The sequence below is a fragment of the Solea senegalensis genome, linkage group LG2, assembly GCF_019176455.1.
Source record: "Solea senegalensis isolate Sse05_10M linkage group LG2, IFAPA_SoseM_1, whole genome shotgun sequence".
Classification (NCBI taxonomy): domain Eukaryota; kingdom Metazoa; phylum Chordata; class Actinopteri; order Pleuronectiformes; family Soleidae; genus Solea; species Solea senegalensis.
Genome location: NC_058022.1, coordinates 29,466,060 through 29,486,217, shown reverse-complemented (window position 1 = coordinate 29,486,217; position 20,158 = coordinate 29,466,060). Strand labels below are relative to the sequence as shown.

Sequence of the window (20,158 nt, the reverse complement as noted above, 5' to 3'; positions counted from 1 at the left end):
GCAAACAAATCCTGGTGATTATGACACTAATGTAACGGTAAAACAATGATAATAACCCATACATCAGTTGTACATAGCATCTCAATATATTGAGATAGTATTTTATTGTTTTGAGCTACTATCTCATTATTTTGAGATACTTTGTTATTATTTTGAGATACTATCTCATTATTTTGAGATAATATCTCATTATTTTGAGATACTATCTAATTTTTTTGAGATACTATCTAATTTTTTTGAGATACTTTGTCATTATTTTGAGATACCATCTCAATATGTTGCGATACTAAGTCATTATTTTGTGATACTATATCAATATATTGAGATGCTAAGTCATTAAGTCATCGTAAGCCGTCTAGTGTCACAAAATGACTTGAAGAGCCAGTTCTGCGAGGGATATGTGGGCCACAGATGATCTCATCTGGTCAGTCGGGGGCCAGTCAAGTAAAAAAGTAAAAGCCCAACTAATTTGGGAAAAGCAACAGTTGCGGTGGATGTTATGAGCTCATATCATCAATAAGCCCTATTAATTCCTTTTTTTGTATGTACTCTATCGCCTCGTGTGACCTTTTCTGTCTTTTACTTCTTCTGTCTTTTATCCATTATTCTGTACAGCACTTTGGTCCACTGTGTTCATTTTAAAGTGCTTTACAAATAAAGTTGGATAGGATCATTTCAAAATATAAGTGGTTGTTTTAATATGCAACAATAAAAAAAAAATATCCATGATGTAAAATTAATCTATTCATTTCAAAATTAAAACATAGAAATGACTCGTTACAACTTGATATTGTTTGGAGGGCCACATGAAATTGATTGGAGGGACACTTGTGGCCCCCAGGCTGACACTTTGAGACCCCTGGAATAGACAGTGGTCACCCCACCAATGTTCCTGTTGTGAGCCGTCTGAAAAATGGATGGTATGTTTTATTTTAATAGTCAGTCAGTCAGTCAGTCATCATCTAACCACTTTATCCTCCACCAGAGGGTCACGGGGGTACTGTGCCAATCTCAGCTACATCGGGCGATAGGCGGGGTACACCCTGGACAGTTCGCCAGTCCATCGCAGGGCCACACACAGCCAGAGACAAACAACCATTCACTCTCACACTCACTCCTATGGTCAATTTAGAGTGTCCAATTTACCTAATCCCCACATTGCATGTTTTTGGACTGTGGGAGGAAGCCGGAGAACCCTGAGAGAACCCACGCACACACAGGGAGAACATGCAAACTCCATGCAGAAAGGCCCTTGTTCCAACCGGGGATCGAACCCGGGTCTTCTTGCTGCAAGGCGAGAGTGCTAACCACTACACCACTGTGTGGCCCCATTTTAATAGTAGAATACAAAAAATAGAGATCACTTGCAGTCATTCTAACGCTGTACACTTGTGTGTATATGAGCTAGTTAAGCTAGTGATAGCAACAATTAGCTTACCCTCATTTGTCATCTCTTAGCATCTTGTAACGTCTCATCTTCGGCTTCATACTATTGCATGGCTTCCCAAACTTTTCAGTACTTTCCCAGTTTTCCGTCTCGCCGCCTTTTCAGGGATCTTCTCTTTTGTCTGTGACTAAAACCCACAGACATGTCCTTCATTGTTTATGTGTATGTGTGTGTATCAGAAGATGTCACAGCAGTTGTGTGTAGCTGTGTTGTCATAACCCTGCCCATACTATTTTGTAGTGGAAAACCATCTTAAACCGTGCCGTGCCGAGGCGAGTCAAGACGAGCTGGGACCATAGTGCAAAAGGGCCATAATAATTGAAAAAGGGTGATTGAAGGTCAAAATAATATTTTAAACATGTCTTTTTGTGTCTTTTTTCCCTAGACAACTTGAGTTAACATGAGACCAGTCACACAGAGATGTCAACACCGCCTAGTTAGCGATAACTCAGTGGCAATGGGGATCTAAAGGAGGTGAGTAATCATGGAATTGTCCTCACTATCACACGTCAGTGTGGCTTGTTTCCTTTAAAAAGCTTTGACATCATTCAGAGAGAATACAGCTCAAGATGTAAACGAGCCCCCTGTAGGTTTGAGTCCAGGTCTCCCCTGTACTGTGGTGTCATTTCATTTCTGAGACTCACTTGGCGTGTATATCATCATGAAGAAATCATCTATGTGTGTCTACGGCACATTCCATTTGTAGTCGGAATTCTGTTTTTTTTGTCTAAGGAATGCCTCCTGTACACGGATTTCCAACTTGCAACTCAGAGCAACCTCACCAACCCCTGGCTGCTACCACACAAACGCGGCTGCTCTTGCTGTTATTCGCACCTCCATCAAATTGGTTCCGCAGTAAATCAGTTGTGCACATAGTAGAGTTTAAGTTTTAACTGTAGACATGTTGATACCTGATACCATGTAGAGTGTTGCTATCAACTGGTACCTCTCCAACTTCTCAACTGGAAATCCTGTGACTTGGGCGGTGACTTTACTCCCAGTTGTTCCGATGTAAAGGGAATGCAGAAATACTCTTGAGTGTTTTTCCGGACCCCTGTCTTGCGTTTTTCTCGCGTTCTGAGAGATTTTTTCTCTTCACTGATGCCTGGTGCTTGCTCACTGCTCAAAGTTCATTTGGGCACCACCCTTTGAAAGAAGGAAACAATTCACTGATTCAATCTCATGAATTTAGCGGATGACCAATTTGTAGTTAATTTGTAATAATTGATGAATCACAATGACATCAATAGTTAGCTTGAATTGAATGATTGGAGTTCTACTGGGAAGAGATTAGCAATATTAATCAGACCAGACTGTATGTTATAGAAATGTTTATTATAAAGAAATCAAAGATTCAAAAAATAATACTAAATAATAAATTAATAATAGAAAACATCTACTAAATGTAACGGTGTGTGTGTGTGTGTGTGTGTGTGTACAGACTAAATGGCCAAGTCAGGAAGAGATAGACTACAAATCAAGTTTGCAGAATCAATTTTGTAGGATGAGGTGCCAGGTCAGATGAGAGCTTAGTACTAGCATGCACATCCAGAACTTAGAGCTTAGAAGCATTGGCATCATTAACATCACATTAACATCAGTCTAGACATAACAACAACACTGTGTGTAAGCGAGTATACTCGATACATTTCACAAAGATAAACAGTCGTCCATGCTTAGGAAAGTAGTGTGATGCTATGCTAGGCCCAGTTACGTTACCAAGTCCTTAAAAGATTCAGAAGTGTCCTTTTGAGGTGCTGTCTGTTAGTTGACTGTATTTCTGGTGTCTGCTGCTCAGGTTCCTCCTTGCAAAGTTAGCTAGTTGGCTCTGGATGCTCAGTTGATCCGTAGGCAGGGGTCATAAACTTAGTCAGTGTGAAACATCAGCGTGAAACTAGGGATGTCCTGATCCGATATTGCGAAAAAACACATATTGAATTATATGCCTCTAAAATCTCCGATATAAGCACTCCGATACAACGGTCCATTCCACTCCAGCACTTCTATTCAGCAGCGCTCGTTTTGATCAAGTGGGCTCCTGAGGCGAGCTGCTAAAACAACATTATTTCATAAACCATCGCCACCTGTCAACTTTCAACAGCCCCCGTTTGTTAATTATACCCCAAAAACCAGCCATGCCAAGAGCTTTGTGTGTTTTAAATGTGTCCTGAAGCTCCACACTAAGTTTGTCTGCGGGGTCGGTCCTCGGGCTCCGTGTTTACCAAGGGGGGTGTTCTCTGAAGACACGCTGTTACCTTTGAAACACGGGTGCTCTGAAAACACCCCCATTAGCACTTTCCTCCTGATGAAATTAAGTATAGCCTGTATGAAATTAACATGGCAAAACCAGCTCCCAGCAACAAGAGAATCCTCTCTGCTGCTCTTCAAGCAGGCCTCCTCGAAGCAGCCTGTTATCCTCCCATAAGAGGCAGTGACACCAGATCTTTGTCTTTGAGCAAAGTGCCATGTGGTCTCCATCCAAGATGCATGTTGACTCCATCTTAATGTCCAACACCTCCCATTTACCTGGGCTTAGGAACAGCAGTAGGAGCACAGTGGATGTGGCTGCTCCGTGACTGAGGTCAATTTAGAGTGTCCAATTAACAATGGGCTGGTTTGGATGACCTGGTGGGAATTCAAACTAGCAAACCTCCGATAACAAGCCCGGTTACAACCGGCAACCATCCGGTTTAAGTGCCCGATTCCTTTCCGCTCGATCATTCGCTGCCAATGCACTGTCACTAGTGAACTACTTAATTCTATCTGACACACAAACTTGGTGTCATGTCGTTAAAAATAACCCTAAGATATGTAGTTGGAAGTAATCGGTTTGTGAATAATATGACAGGAGAGGTGTTAAAGAAATGATTCACACATCTTGTCGGCTTGTCATTTTGGTCCCCAGCTCCTTCACACATCCCACCACTGAGCTGTTCCCTGCTATCTGTCTGTCTATTGTGGGCTTCTTCGGCAGGCACAAACACAGGATTACATTTCTGAAAAGAGAGAGCAGCTCTGTGCAAGAAGGGAAGCAGGTATGGAGAGAGGGAGAGAGAGAGAGAGAGAGAGAGTCATAGAGACGGTGAGAAACAGGTTAAGCCCACGCTCTTCTCTTCTCAACCCTGTGTTGAATCATAACAATCAGTGGGCGAAAAGAAGGAAAAAAAATAATTTCCACACAGATTCTGACGTACATCTCCAGTCGGTTGGGGGACGTATGGATAGGATGAACACAAAAGAGATTAAAGGGAGTTGTTCCTTGCCTCCAGCGTTAGGCTCCCCCTCTCTCCATTAGAATGGCTGTTTTGTCTCTTAGTAAAATCTATATGATTAGATAAAAATCATTATGTGGCGACACGAGGGTTATTACTATGCTATACACCAAATACCGACAATGCCACCTTGGGTTATGGCCCAAGGACCAGTAGTAAAGGTCGACTAGTACCTTCAGAACAAAAAGACACTCCGGTTTGTTTACTCAGGGAGGGAATGAGACGAAGTTCAATAATCATACTAACAATTTATTATTAAAACAATCATGAGATTGGCACTGTAACAAAAAAAGAAAAGAGCCCAACTAAAAGGGGGATATGGTCCGAGGCTTACCGGCTGGAGGAGGGGTTTGGTAGGGGAAGTGACATCCAAAAGAAAAAGGAGGACACCCCACACACACAGCAAAAGGTGACGTGTAAACAAAGAAAATCTTAAAAAGGGATCACATAGCATACAGGACCACCACCACCCAGGAGAACCACCACCACCACCGTCGGCCTTCAGCACTAAGGGGAGAGGAAAACACAATTAAACGGGCTCAAATTTAAGGAACCAAATGTAAATGATCAATTGATAAACTGAAAAATGTTAAATTATATAAATAAATCAACCAAACACAAGAAACAAAAGAGTCTCTGGCTAGAGATAAACTCATTAACCAGTTTGACAGTTTTAACTCAAATGGATCGTATTAACATAAATTCAACCATTAAACAAAGAGTAAATAACTAAACAATTCAACCAAACCTTGCCGGATTACACTTAAAACACACACACACACACACACAATTCACAATCTTAGCGAGTGACTGAGAGTTCGGGCAGACTCGTAGCATCCAGTACGAGTTACAGCCACACATACACACACACACACAATGCAATCACACGTAGCAACGGTAAACAGGTTGACCACAGGCGGCCGACCGGATCGGAACCAGGCCGTCGGAGCAACAGTCACAGAGCAACAGGACAGCGGCAGAACAGCGGCGAAACAGCGGCGAAGCAGCGGCGAAGCAGCGGCCAAATAGCCGTGGTTAATCAGCTGTGTTTACACTTGGCGTTGGCGTTAGCCTTAGTGTTAGCTTCAGCGCTAGCCTTAGCGTTACAGTTCTAGTTATAAGTCCGGGTGCATTGGCATCCCGTCCAAAGAGGGAGAGGGGTGAAGAGATCAGTCGTGGCAGAGAAGACAGCCACCATGCAGCACACAACCAGCAGACTGTTAGAGGGAGAGGAGCGGAAGAGGAGCTTAGCCCCTGGCTACAGCAGCAAACATAAGCATGTCATCACTCACCGATGCTCTGGTTTCAGCAATAAACACCGCCCACGAACGATCGGCTCGACCGCGGTGAAGACAACGGATCTATCAGGGAACGACGGTTTTAATTGAATGAACCACAGACGAATATATACACAACAGAAGGGCAATCTGTGCTTACCTGTGCTCGGATGCTAGCGGCACATACAACGACTCGGGAGCGAGAGATCAGGAGGAGGGACACAGCCTACTTTTCTCCCCTCGGTAAGCGCAGTGATTGGCTAATGAGTCAGAGCGGCCGGAGTTCAGTCAAACCACTAAATCAGTGGTGCCTCATACCACTACAATTACAATCTTATCCAGTGAAAGAATACTTCTATTAAGGAATTCACTGTTGACAATAAAACATGGATTTTGAAAACTCGGAGTGAAAGTTTAGTTTTCAGAGTGAAGTATTGAAATGATACATGTTATGATAAAGTACTGCCGTTCTGGTCAAAACCCCACTTTTTTAGACCATATGTGCCCAGCCATGGAAAAACCTGGAACATGTCTCCTGAGGGGCATTTTGAGTCAATTTATAGATCCTTAACGAGTGGGTTCTAAGCTTTCCGTCAGGGTCTAACACGAGGTCTAAATCTGAAAATATTTGAAGAAGATGTGGCCATTTGAATGTAGGCACGCCTCAAACTGCTTTAGGGAGAATTTTAGCCTCAAAGATTTACACCTTCTGGGAGCCACATAGTCCTGGTCTCGCTGTCTGTGACATCTGATATCTGTTAATCCACAGGACAGAAACTATTGTAGTAGTTTGAACAATGGTTATCAATAGCAGATCTATGGACCCTGAGGTCCCAGGGGGTTCCCAGAGAAAATAAAATATAAATATACATTTCATAAAAATGAAAAACAAGAAAGGTAATATACTTAAGCATTAGAAGGATCAAATATAGATCCATATTTCTAATTTCAAATAATTTAAGTGGGGGTCACATGGTGATGTGGTGGTTAGCAGTCTCGCCTCTCTTCTCACCGAGAAGACCCGGGTTCGAACCCCGGTTGAAACAAGGGCCTTATTGCATGGAGTTTGCATGTTCTCCCCATGTGTGCGTGGGTTCTCTCCAGGTTCTCCGGCTTCCTCCCACAGTCCAAAAACATGCAATGTGGGGATTAGGTAAATTGGTCACTCTAAATTGACCATAGGAGTGAGTGTGAGAGTGAATGGTTGTTTGTCTCTATCTGTGTGTGTGTGTGTGGCCCTGTGATGGACTGGCGAACTGTCCAGGGTGTACCCCGCCTATCGCCCGATGTAGCTGAGATTGTTATTCACATTAATAGCAGATGCTCACATGCTCCTGTTACAGCTTATTATACGATCATCTGATCAAACACAAGCTTTGATGTGCGGAACGGAACATGCATTTTAAAACAACAATACTGAGCTAGCTAATAACAATGTACACAGTGGATTATTAAAAGAAAAAAACATGTTTTAATCCCTGTAAGTGACGTTGAATGAACACTAACGTCACGTAGATTAACGATGTTGATGAAAACTCACCCCAGAAGAAGATAGGAGGTTAATACGAGGCTCAGGGTGCTTTCTTTTCATTGTGGGCGTCATGTCGTCATCTCATAAGTAACGAGTGTGTCTGTTCTCCTCAAGGTCCAATTATTCTCATGTCCTGCTACTCTCTTTCTGCCGCTAAATAATCCATCTGTTTGTTGTTCATAATCTCTGGAGAAAGTTTGCGGCTACACGTTGTGGCTTCCTCTTCTTCTGTAGCGTTTCTGCAGCATAGCAGAAGGGAGGTGTCACAACCGAACAAGGACTTGAACCCAATAGCACGACTCGAAGACAACTTCCAAAAATGTTCCAATTTATTGGACAAAGTAACAAATAAAAATCACTCACAAAGGAGGAAAAATCAGTCAGTCAGTCAGTCATCATCTAACTGCTTTATCCTCCACCAGAGGGTCGTGGGGGGTGCTGTGCCAATCTCAGCTACATCGGGCGATAGGCGGGGTACACCCTGGACAGTTCGCCAGTCCATCGCAGGGCCACACACAACTAGAGACAAACAACCATTCACCCTCACACTCACTCCTACGGTCAATTTAGAGTGTCCAATTTACCTAATCCCCACATTGCATGTTTTTGGACTGTGGGAGGAAGCCGGAGAACCCGGAGAGAACCCACGCACACACGGGGAGAACATGCAAACTCCATGCAGAAAGGCCCTTGTTCCAACCGGGGCTCGAACCCGGGTCATCTCGCTGCAAGGCGAGAGTGCTAACCACTACACCACCGTGTGACCCGGTTTGGGACAAAGGGACAAAACAAAGTAGCACCTAAGAAACTCAAAAATCTTACAAACAATTGACGTGGCGTGGATTGGCGTGGGTTCTCTGGCATGACAGACAAGACGAACTGGCACAGGGCAGAGGGAAGCACAGGCTATATGTAAACTCAAAGTAATGGGGAACAGGTGGAAACAATCAGGGCGGGGAAGATAATCACACTGGCGGGAAACCTACAGGGGAAGGGCAAGTTATCTGAAACAAGAGGGAAGAGAGATGTCAAAATAAAACAGGAAGTCACAAGACAACAAATAGAAGGCAAAACTAAACATAACTAAACACAACTTTCTAGATATGACAGTACCCCTCCCTCTAGGGACAGCTCCTGACGGCCCAGATAACTGAGGGTGGCGTCTGTAAAAGTCTGTGATGAGTTCAGGATCCACAATAAAGCTTGCAGGAACCCATGATCGTTCCTCTGGACCGTAGCCCTCCCAATCCACCAGGAACTACCTGCCCCGGCCCCTGTTGCGCACAGCCAACAGAACCTTGACTGAGTAGACAGGACCGCCGTCGAACATCTGGGGAGGTGGAGGGGGTACGGCCACGGGCACCATGAGGCTTTCCTTAACCGGTTTCACCTGGCTGACGTGGAAGGTGGGGTGGACTCTCATGGACCGGGGCAAACGCAGACGGACAGTGGAAGAGCCGATGACCTTGGACACTGGGAAAAGCCCCACGAACCGTGGAGCCAACTTCCTGGAGGCGACTTTGAGAGGCAAATCCCGCGTAGAGAGCCAGACCTTCTGGCCAGGCTTGTATAGCGGAGCAGGTCAGCGCCTCCGATCAGCAGCCCTCTTCATGCGGTCCACACTGCGTAGGAGTGCCTTACGGGCGGCTGCCCAGATGCGGTGGCATCGCCGGACCATGGCATGGGCCGACGGAACAATGATTTCCTTTTCTGTCTCCGAGAAGACAGGGGGCTGGTAGCCGAAGACGCACTGGAATGGAGACATGCCAGTGGCCAAGGTGAGAAGAGAGTTGTGGGCATATTCCACCCACACCAGCTTCTTGCTCCAGGAAGCCGGATTCTGCGACACCAGGCATCGAAGACATGTCTCTAACTCCTGGTTGAGACGTTCCGTCTGGCCGTTGGCTTCTGGGTGATAACCAGAGGTGAGGCTGATGGTGGCTCCGATGAGTTTGCAGAACTCCTTCCAGAACCTGGATATGAACTGGGGCCCCCGGTCTGAAACAATGTCTTTGGGAAAACCATGAATACGAAATACTTGAGTCATCATAATCTCTGCCGTTCTTTTGGCAGATGGAAGCTTGGGTAATGCTATGAAATGAGTCATTTTAGAAAACCTGTCTACCACTGTGAGCACAGTGGTGTTTCCTTCAGAGACCGGGAGCCCCGTGACGAAGTCGAGTGAGATCTCAGCCCATGGACGAGTGGGAACAGGGAGTGGCTGCAGCAACCCCATCTGCGCTCTGGAGGAGGTCTTGTTGCGGGCACAGATGGAACACGCCTCCACATACTCCCGAACCTCCCTCTCCATGGAGGGCCAACAAAACCTCTGGGAAATGACGTACATGGTCCTCTTAACTCCTGGATGGCAGGTGAGCAGTCCGGTGTGAGCCCAATGGATCACCTGTGGACGCATAACAGGGACAAACAAGTGATTCTCCGGACAACCACTAGGTGTCGGATTCTCACCATTAGCCTGCTTCACCTTAGATTCTATCTGCCAACTCACCGCTCCTACCACAAGGTTCAGTGGTAGGATGGGCTCCGGTTCCTTGGCAGTAGGCTCGGGGTCAAACAGACGGGACAAGGCATCGGGCTTGGTGTTCTGGGACCCCGGCCTATAAGACAAAAAAATTTAAATCTGTTAAAAAAAAATGTCCATCTGGCTTGGCGAGAGTTCAGTCTTTTTGCTTTGCCAATATATTCCAGATTCTTATGATCTGTCCATACAATGAATGGGTGCTGTGCGCCCTCTAACCAATGTCTCCACTCTTCCAAAGCTTTTTTCACTGCTAATAACTCACGGTTCCCAACATCGTAGTTTCTCTCTGCCGGCGAGAGTTTATGAGACAGGAAGGCGCAGGGATGAAGCTTGTTGTCCTTCTCAGAGTGCTGAAAGAGTACTGCCCCCACTCCATTATTGGAGGCATCCACCTCCACCATGAACTGCCGGCTGGGATCAGGAACTGTGAGAATGGGGGCAGTAGTGAATCGCACTTTGAGCTGTTGGAAGGCCTCCTCAGTTTGAGGGGACCACAAAAAGGGAGACTGGGGAGAAGTAAGTGCATGTAGAGTTGCAGCTGTGGCACTGAAGTTTCGGATAAACCTCCTGTAAAAGTTAGCAAATCCTAAGAATTGTTGAACCTTTTTGCGGCTATCAGGTGTTGGCCACTGAGCCACAGCACTAACTTTAGCCGGATCCATTTGCACCTTTCCAGGGGCTATGATAAAGCCAAGGAAACATACAGTGTCGGCATGGAATTCGCTCTTTTCTGTCTTGACATATAATTGGTTCTCCAGCAATCGCTGGAGAACTAGGTACTTGTAATGACCACTAGGAGTGTTAAAGCCTGTTTTCCATTCATCCCCCTCTCTGATCCTAACCAGATGATAGGCATTTCTGAGGTCTAATTTAGTGAAAACCTTAGCTTGCTGAAGCTGATCAAAAGCTGATGACATTAGTGGCAGAGGGTACCGATTCTTAACAGTTATGTCATTAAGTGGTGCATAGTCTATACATGGTCGAAGTGTCCCATCTTTCTTTCCCACAAAAAAGAACCCTGCCCCCGCTGGAGATGAAGAGGGGCGGATAAGACCAGCCTTTAACGAGGACTCAATATACTCAGTCATAGCCTTCTTTTCGGGGCCAGAGATGGAATACAGTCTACCCTTAGGAATAGGGGACCCCGGGATCATATCAATGGGGCAATCATAAGGCCTGTGGGGAGGAAGGGAGGTTGCCTTCTTTTTACTAAATACCTCACTCAACTCGTAGTAACATCTTGGGACTGAAGTCAGGTCAGGAGTTTCAGAGTCTGTGACATGAACAGAGGCAATGTTATTACTAGTTTTCACATTCACATTATGACAGGACTTTAAACACTTGGTTTTACATTCTTCTGCCCAGTTCAAGACCCTCCCAGTACTCCAGTCAATGTGCGGGTTATGTTTCTTCAGCCAGGGAAAACCCAAAATGAGAGGATACTGGGCAGAGTTATATAAGTGAAATTGCATAAATTCATAGTGGTTATCAATGATAACTGTGAGCAGCTCAGTCTTGTGTGTCACTCAAAATATCCGACTGCCATCGAGAGCGCTGGCCTCTGTAATTGTTCTGTCTTTAGCTTGAGTCTCAAACCAAATCGAAAACCTTCCTCAGAGCCTGTTTGAACTCCTTGAGGGATCCGCAGATCATTGAATCCCTCGCCCTCCCGGTGAGGTGGGAGAGTGGGCAAGTTATCTGAAACAAGAGGGAAGAGAGATGTCAGAATAAAACAGGAAGTCACAAGACAACAAATAGAAGGCAAAACTAAACATAACCTAACACAACTTTCTAGATATGACAGGAGGTCGGCGTCGGAATGACCAGAAGAGTCTGTCTTTGTTAAGAAGTACAGCCAAAGTAGCAGTAACAGTAACTAGCCTACAGGAGCAGCTGCATATTAAGTAGCCATGTGATTGGCCAAAAAAACAACAAAAACACTTGAATGTGATGTCACCACACCCCAAACTTGGAATCGGTTGAAATACAAAGTTTATGGATTTAAGACCCCCCAATACTCTGATTTGAAGCATGGAGTGGCTTCTTCGTGATTTCAACTTGCATATTCTGTAAAAAAAACAACTTGTGCTGTCACTGGTTCACTACATCAGTCTCTTGTCCAATCCCAGATGCAGCAGCTGTTGCCCTGTCACCTTTCTCTCTCCACCATGTGAGCAGCACCTTGTTTGGCAGCTGCAACTTTTCACCACCAGACCACACCCCTGCTTTGTGTGCTCCATCCCTGGGCGGAGTGAGCTGCAGATGAGGGGTTTTAGGGGCCACCCACATGGAAAAGGGGTTGAGGTGAATATGCGTACCTTCTTTGCCGTCGTGCCTTCCTGCAGAGTTCTTTGCCAGAGTTACGTCCACACAGAAACGCACTTCAGGACCTGAAACAGTTACCAGAGTGGGGAAATCTCAAAACGCCGGCCTTGCGTTTCCATGTAGACAGCAAATTTGATACTTTAGGGAAACAATGACGCCATATTCCCGGCTCTCTCCCACGCTGTCATTCATTGTCTTGTGTTTGGAGACAGTTTTACCAACTACTGTCAATGAAAAGTAACAAAAGTCAGTCTGAAACGACACATCACGAGAACACGTCCTGTCTTTAGATATTTCACGGGGAATAAACAACACAGGTTAGTGATAGTCATGCAGTAAATACAGTGGGATGGATCTCACTCGTTCACACTCAATTATACTAGTAATGAGCACTGGACACCATCGCGTACAACTGATCAGGCACTGTGGCACGGAAGTGTGAGAGGAAACCACAATACCTGTGCGGAAAACAGCGAGAGTGCCACTGTTCAAGTCGAACAGTGCCGAACTGTAAATCAGTTGAAAACACTTTGGAACGCCACCGCTGATCGCCAGCGGTGAGTGGCGAGCTGCATAAGCAGCCGCTGTATGTGACTGTATCAGACTGAGTCTGTGCTCCGGTCATGGAGGACGTACTGAACAAATATTTTTAATTAGGACGTGTCAGAATGGTCAGTTATGAGCTCTATGTGACCTTTTCTTAACAATGTGTGTTTGTACGTCGGTAAAATACGTTCGCTGACTAAATACGGCGACCGCTGGCCGCAGTCTGATGTGAAGTGGTGCGAACACACGTTTGCTGACTTTATCCGGCACATTAGCTTCATAATGTGAAGCTAATAATGTCATAGAAAATCCTCTGTAAAACACAGTGCTCCACTGTGCAGCCACCAACAGCACACTTGTCCCTCCACGTTGACATAATACCGCACCCTCGCCTGCACTCTCGCAGGGACAAGCTGGAGCTAAGGTGGAGCTCTCCAAGTAAACTTATTGGTGGGTGGTAACATTCGCGGTGAAATGCGCATGCTGCCGTCATAAGCGCAGGGAATTCAACATTGTGTGTTTTATCGCCTATACTTACACTAAGGAGGACCACGAAAAAAGGACGGAGTATTCTTTTCCACACTTTGGCGACTGGTAGGGCCTCCAGAGTCCCAAATATAAGTATTGAAATGGTTAAAAAGTTGATTTTGCATAATATGTCCCCTTTAACTATGTTTTACGCTGCCAGCAGGGGGCAGAGTCAGAAAAAGATGACTGTCAGCCAAGTAGTGGAGGAGATTTGTTTGTTTTTCTTTTCTGTTGTTGGCCAGAGCGTGCTCGGAGGTGGTTTGGTTGTGCTAACTGAGGGATGTGTCGGTTTTCTTTTGCTTTATGTTAATCCTGCTTGTGAGGAATAAAAGGTGAACTCGTTTCTGCACCATATGATTGTGTTGTGAGTGGTGTAACATATACACCAGGGTTGCAGACGCGATTGTAACTTATGTTAGTGTTCATAAATGAATGAATGAATGACGATCTTTGCGTTGGAAATAAGCACATGCCCACTTTTCTGTGCACGTTTGATATATGAGGGTCGTTGGGATCAATCACCCAGCTCCGCCCACTGCTGTGACTATTCTTGCTATTCTTTAGCTTTGATCAGAAGAGTGCAACATGCTTCCAGAAGATCATTTGAGCTGCTCTGCTCCTTAACTGCATAAAGGATTATATGTTGAACGCTGCTGAAGCTCAGGCTGAATTCACATCTGCAGGTCTTGATGCCCAATTCTGATACACTGCCTGCGTCTTTACATTTGTCTTACCTGAAAAGTGCACTGGTTCATACTTGGGGAGCCAAAACACAGGGTGGCGGTGGAAACTGACCTGAAAATGCTCTGTGATCTGACACAGAAGTGAAAGTGGTGTTATTATGAAACGTAGAAATCCTTGACTTGTTAGAGCACTCGTCGTCTTCCATTGCACAGGTTGGCCGAGTCATATGTTCATACATAAGGAAGCGATTGGCAGAGGAATATCAGACGCAAATGCACATATTTGATTCACATCTATTTTGTTTTCACGGATGAATAAGGGCTGAATCTGATCTGACGACATCGAATCATGTTCTGTTTTTCCTGCTTACACTGTTATTGGTCATATCTCATTTGTGCCACATGGGAGACCAACCCAATCTCCTGCTTTGAAGAAGTGTTTGCTCGACGGGAATCATTTTGAGGTTTACTTAGGTATGGACTAGAACATTTCCTTGAGGTCACCTTGGGGAACACTTTCATGTGTGGCACAATAGCTTCATGTCAGTCATCTTTGGAAATACCCTATTCATTTTGCACACTATTTGTCAGGTCTTACAACAATATTTCAGTCTGGTCTACCCATTCCCAGATATCTATTCATATCTTGTATAAACAGAGGTTGCATGAGAGGATTAATTTATGAATATACTATACTATAGAAGATAAATCCAGGACAAGCTTTTCTCAGTTCATAATCCAAACAATGTGAGTGAATGTGAGTGAAATTCATCATATTGTCTGCACTGAGAGCACATTGGTGTCTTGCACACTTCTCATGTCTCGTGTCTGAAAATGAAGCCATAACCTGAGGTGTTTTGATGATGTGCTCCTGGTGCGTCTGTTCTTGCTAAGCAACCAAACCTGGGATTAGCAGAGATAACTGTGAAGTTCCTAAAGCAGAGGTGTCAAACTCATTTTAGTTCCGGGGCCACAAACAGCACCATTTGATCGCAAATTTGACCCTCTGGTGGGCGGGTTCTGGCCTGCGGGCCGCATGTTTGACACCCCTGTCCTAAAGCATCACTGAAGTATCTCTCCTCTATCTCTACCTCTCCTTTACTAATCCCCTTCCCCCTCCCTTGTCTCCTCTTTCCTCCCTCAACCAGTCAAGTCAGATGGCCTTGCGCTCTATTAAAACAGTCAAGAGTATTATTTTCTCTTCCTGTTGGATTCCTCTATAAGAATTGTACAGTCTTGACCGTACCGTGTAAAGTGCCTTGAGATCGTGTGTTATGAATCGGCACTATACAAATCAAATGTAGTTTAATTGAATTTTATTGTATCGTCGACACTGCATTTCCATCAAACACTGTTTTTTCTGCTTCATGCATGTGCAGAAAAAAGAGAATTTCACTTAGCGATTCAGGACGTTTGTTATAACTGTGGTTTCAAGTTAAAAAAGAGCAGACAGTTTACTTCTTTGAAAAGTCAGCGTCAACCATATCTCCTGCACAATATCTCCTGCACAAGAATCACACCTGTTGCAGCAGACGCAGGTTTGGTTAAACTGTCGCCAAGAGACGAGGAGAGCTTATTTTAGTTTTAGTATAGTGTATGAGTTTCATTCCCAATTTCTGTTCAGTCATATCTGATTCCCTTAGTGCTGTGGTTACCATGGTGACACATGCTTTTTTAGGAAGGAGAGACACAAAGAGAGAGATTTCTGGAAAAAGACACAATTTATAGTGCATGTGTGTCACTTCGACGTTTTCTTTCCTCTTGTCGGTCAGCTGAAATGGGAAACTAAATCAAATTTAAATCAGTTTTTTTTTTACAGTATACACATTTAGATGTAAAGTCCATAACTTTTAAATACAAACAGTTGTCTGGGAAATTCAAACCATTGTCAAATGAGTTCACACAACACTATTCGCTCCATGTGACTCATTTGCAGCCAACATGCGAGTGATGCGACACAACCTACCCAACAGTCTAAGCACAGTCACTCGGGAATCTGAAAATAACGCTGGAAAATCTCACACGAGGGGAAGACCAAGACTAAATTCTCTGTGACAATGAGACACAGGTGCAACACATTAGGACGAGGCCAGTAATCACACAGGAGGGAAACTTTACAGGAAGTGGATCTGAAATGAGTCAAGACATGAGTACCAAAGTAAAACAGGAACCAATGAATGAATAGAAAAACAAATAACAGAAGGACAGAACAGGACATGAAAAATCTCAGCTGACAAGTGGGGCGGAAGGCGGGGTACACCCTGGGCAGGTCGCCGCCGGTCTATACTTTTTTAATTTTTTGATATTGCAAATGGTCGAGGACTCATGGAGATGGGAAGTACACCTGCCACATCCTGCAGTCACTGAAAGGACGTCACTAATTGAAGTGTTTGTAGTCTTCTACTCTTTGTGAAGTTAGCTCAGTGTAGAGCGAATTGTCTTGTGGGTTGCTGTGGCTGTGTCGGCAGGGTGTGAATGGGCGAATGTTAAGAGGAGTGACATGAGATGTGCTGTATGAAAGTGTGAGTGAATGAATGGGTGAGGAGCGAAGGAGGAGTGAAAATCAGGGATCACCGAGTCTTGATGAATGGTCATTAAGACTAGAGAAGTGCTATATAAATATAACCCAATTACCATTACTATTTAACACACTGTGGTGTGTGTTTTTTTTGGTAACCACTTGTGTGGTTATATCCAGAGCTGCAACTAACAATCATTTTCATAATCGATGAATCTGTGGATTATTTTCTCGATTCACTGATTAATCGTTTGGTCCATAAAATATCAGAAAACCTTAAAAAATGTTGATCGGTGTTCGTCAAAACTTGAAATTATGACGTTCTCAAATGTCTTGTTTTGTCCACAAACCAGAATGATTGACTTGATTTTTTTTGTTATCCAGAGCAAAGAAATGAAGATTTATATATTAAAAAATATTCACATTTTAATCATGAAAAAAGCTTCAAACCGATGAATCGATTATCAAAATAGTTGTTGATTAATTTAGTAATCGATTAATAATCGATTCATCGATTCATCGTTTCAGCTCTAGTTATGTCCCACAGAAACAGTTCCACAACTGGACTGACTGGACTGTTAAGATGAAAAAAAAACTGCCTATTATTGACCAATACAACTTTTTTAATATTTTGAAAATACAAAAATACAGTATTTTATTTTAGTACATGGTGTGGCTGCTGTATTTTGATATGTGTGTTAGTTATTAGGGTATTTGATGAGGGTTTTTAACCATGTGGGCTCCAGTTACTTTTGAATGAACATTCAGGTCTGCAGGACAGAACCTTTTTTTCTTGTTTAGACTATATTTATTGTTGTGTTCAAAGCACATTATAAGTCATGAGGAGTCTATGAAGCGTTTCACTTGTGCCCATGCACTCACTGCCATGATCTCCTGCTTCTTCTCCTCGTCCTCTGCTGAGGATTATTCATGATTTACATCAAAGGTTTTTTTCTTTCTGGAAAAATGTGTTTGTGGAGTACTTTAGTGTAATTAATAATTATTATGAACACCTGTGGATTGGAGTGATACGACAGTAAAACATTAAAAGATGGGACACTGATTGGTTCATGTCACATTTATATCTATACAGTATGAATGCATAAATGTACAGGTGTGTGTATGTTTTATTTTTAGAAACGACATATGCTTTATATATATACACAACAAACAAACAAAAAACTAATATTGATGGTTCAATTATATTGTAAAATGAGCCTATTGAACTGGTAGATAAGCTAGAGATGTGATATGGATGGCTTAAGGTAATGAGAAGTTTCTTTTATATATAATATTAACATACAATGCTTATGTACCTGAGTGTAAATAAAATGCTGTCTAAGTGCTAAAGAAAAAAGCTTATGTTACAATCTGTAAAAAAAGGCATTTATGTTATGAAGCTTGCTTTACAGTGTTACATACTGTTGAATTCTCATTCAATAAATAATAATATTCTGAGCGTTTTCTAATGTTGATTTCTAATAATACAGTAAAATCTATTTCAGCATCACGTCCTCATGGATACAGCAAGTCAGCATTACTGTTGGAAAAAAATGCTGTGTAAATTAAGCATCATAATTGTCCTCTTTAAATGTGTGCTAAATACACTGCTGCACGGGTAATTATCGACAGGAAGTCCTAAATTACTATGTCTCGCTGAAAAGACATTGTATTCACACTGACACCACAGTGTCTAAGAATACACTGCAGTGACTCAGAGGAGGAAGTGATTCACTTCAAATGATGCATTAGTGAAATCAGTACAAGAGCTGAAACATCTTTCAAAGACCTTTAGGTTATTTCTTTTTCACCCTGTGAAAAATAAGATGACATGACCTGAGCAAACACCCGGCACAGGAGCCTACGAAATTTTCCTCCTCACTTTGTGAGGAGGAACCTGACCAACAGACACCTGAAACACCCTCAACCATCTACAGTTCCTGGACCAACAGAATGCACCTCAAAAGGACACTTCTTGCATCTTTCAAGGAAGCGGCCATATCAGAATGATTCAGTTTTATAGAAACTGAAGAAATGAAGAAAATACTCACATTTAAGAAGCTTAAACAATCAGAAACTTTGTTTTAATCGCTTCAAACAAGATGAATTGATTATCAAAATAGCTGTCGATTCATTTAGTAATCGATAATTAATCAATTAAGTGTTTCAGCTCTAGTGTGAATATTGCCAACCTCTTCCCAGTAGAACTCCAAACTTTAATTGAAGACATTGATGCGGCCAAATCCAAATTGATAATCGGCTAAATTCATGAAACTGAATCAGTGATTTTTCCCTTCGTTTGAAGGGTGGTTTCTCGAGGACCTTTATTAAGTAAAGTCATTATTATTTATAATATTTATTATGAATTCCTGTGTGTGTATGTGCTGTGTAACAGCCAGAGAGGGACAAGCAGCAGCGATTACAGGTCGTACTCTAAAAGCTGAGGTCTGGGTCGTATCCAGGGGTCGGACGGACCCATATTTAAGCTTCAGTTGGAAAAAAGGTTGCCTCTGCTGCACTGTATTTTCTGCTGTGATCAAATCAGACTGAGATGCTTCATTGGTCAGTTCCAGTGTCTGAATCAACCTCCCACATTTTAAATCTTTTGTTGCCCAAGCAACCGCTTGTTCTTTTTTTACCTCTCGGCATCTTGTGTCTTGCAGATAAAAATCTCATTTTTCTGCTTTATTCAATTTTGTTACCAGTTTATTCAGTCGATATCATGTCAATATTCTGACATGTAGAGCACGACAGGAGTAGACTACAATCTGCTACATTGTCCTCATAGGCCGTGTTAATATGGATTTTTATGCCATCGCCCTCATTTTCTTCTTACACATGCATATGGGTAAGGGGGACGGGGTGGAGTGGCCCAGTGGTTAAGACCAGTACTCTGTGTGCGAAAGACATCATGGTTGCAATGGTCGCAAGTTCGACTCCACCCCTGGCTGGTTGTACTCAATTCCATTGTCAGTCACTTTGGATAAAAGTGTCTGCTAAATTACCTGGAATATTATTATTATTATTATCCTGTGCAAATATAATAATAATTATTATTTATTATAATTATTACAACGCAATGCTTACACACACACACCCCCTGCACACAGTGTCATGTTATGTTCTCCATGTCATTTTATTGTGAAATTACCCTCTTAATTTTAAGTCTTTTTTGTCCCTCGTCTGCGCGCTCTTGCCCGATCTGTTTCACATGTGTCTCGTTCGTCTCAGCTGTTTGTCATCTCCCTGATCCCCGAGTGTTTTGAACCACTCCTTCTCCGTCTTCGTCCGTCACCAGTGTCATACGTACTTTTTGAGCTCTCCCCGTTTTTGTAGATCTTCAGTGGATTATTGCACGTGTGTGCTTCGGTGAATCTGCTAACCTCGGGTTACCTGCTCCATTCAGTGTTCTGTCCCACGTCGACCTTGCGCCGGCGAGCTTTTGGTCACTCATTTGAGGATCTTTGTGCCTGTTCACCTGTTTTTTTG

General features: G+C 43.4%; 2 protein-coding genes across 8 annotated transcripts in view; both read left to right on the top strand.

The window, feature by feature from the left end:
• Window positions 1-20,158, top strand: part of LOC122765370 (plakophilin-4-like) — a 555,540-nt gene that overhangs the window by 115,608 nt on the left and 419,774 nt on the right. The window lies entirely within an intron of this gene.
• LOC122765369 (disks large-associated protein 1-like) overlaps window positions 1-20,158 on the top strand; it is a 103,033-nt gene that overhangs the window by 25,424 nt on the left and 57,451 nt on the right. For all 3 annotated transcript variants that reach the window (XM_044019598.1, XM_044019596.1, XM_044019599.1), the window contains exon 2: window positions 1,833-1,921. The gene's annotated coding sequence lies outside the window, so the exon portion shown is untranslated. The remainder of the gene's footprint in view (window positions 1-1,832; window positions 1,922-20,158) is intronic.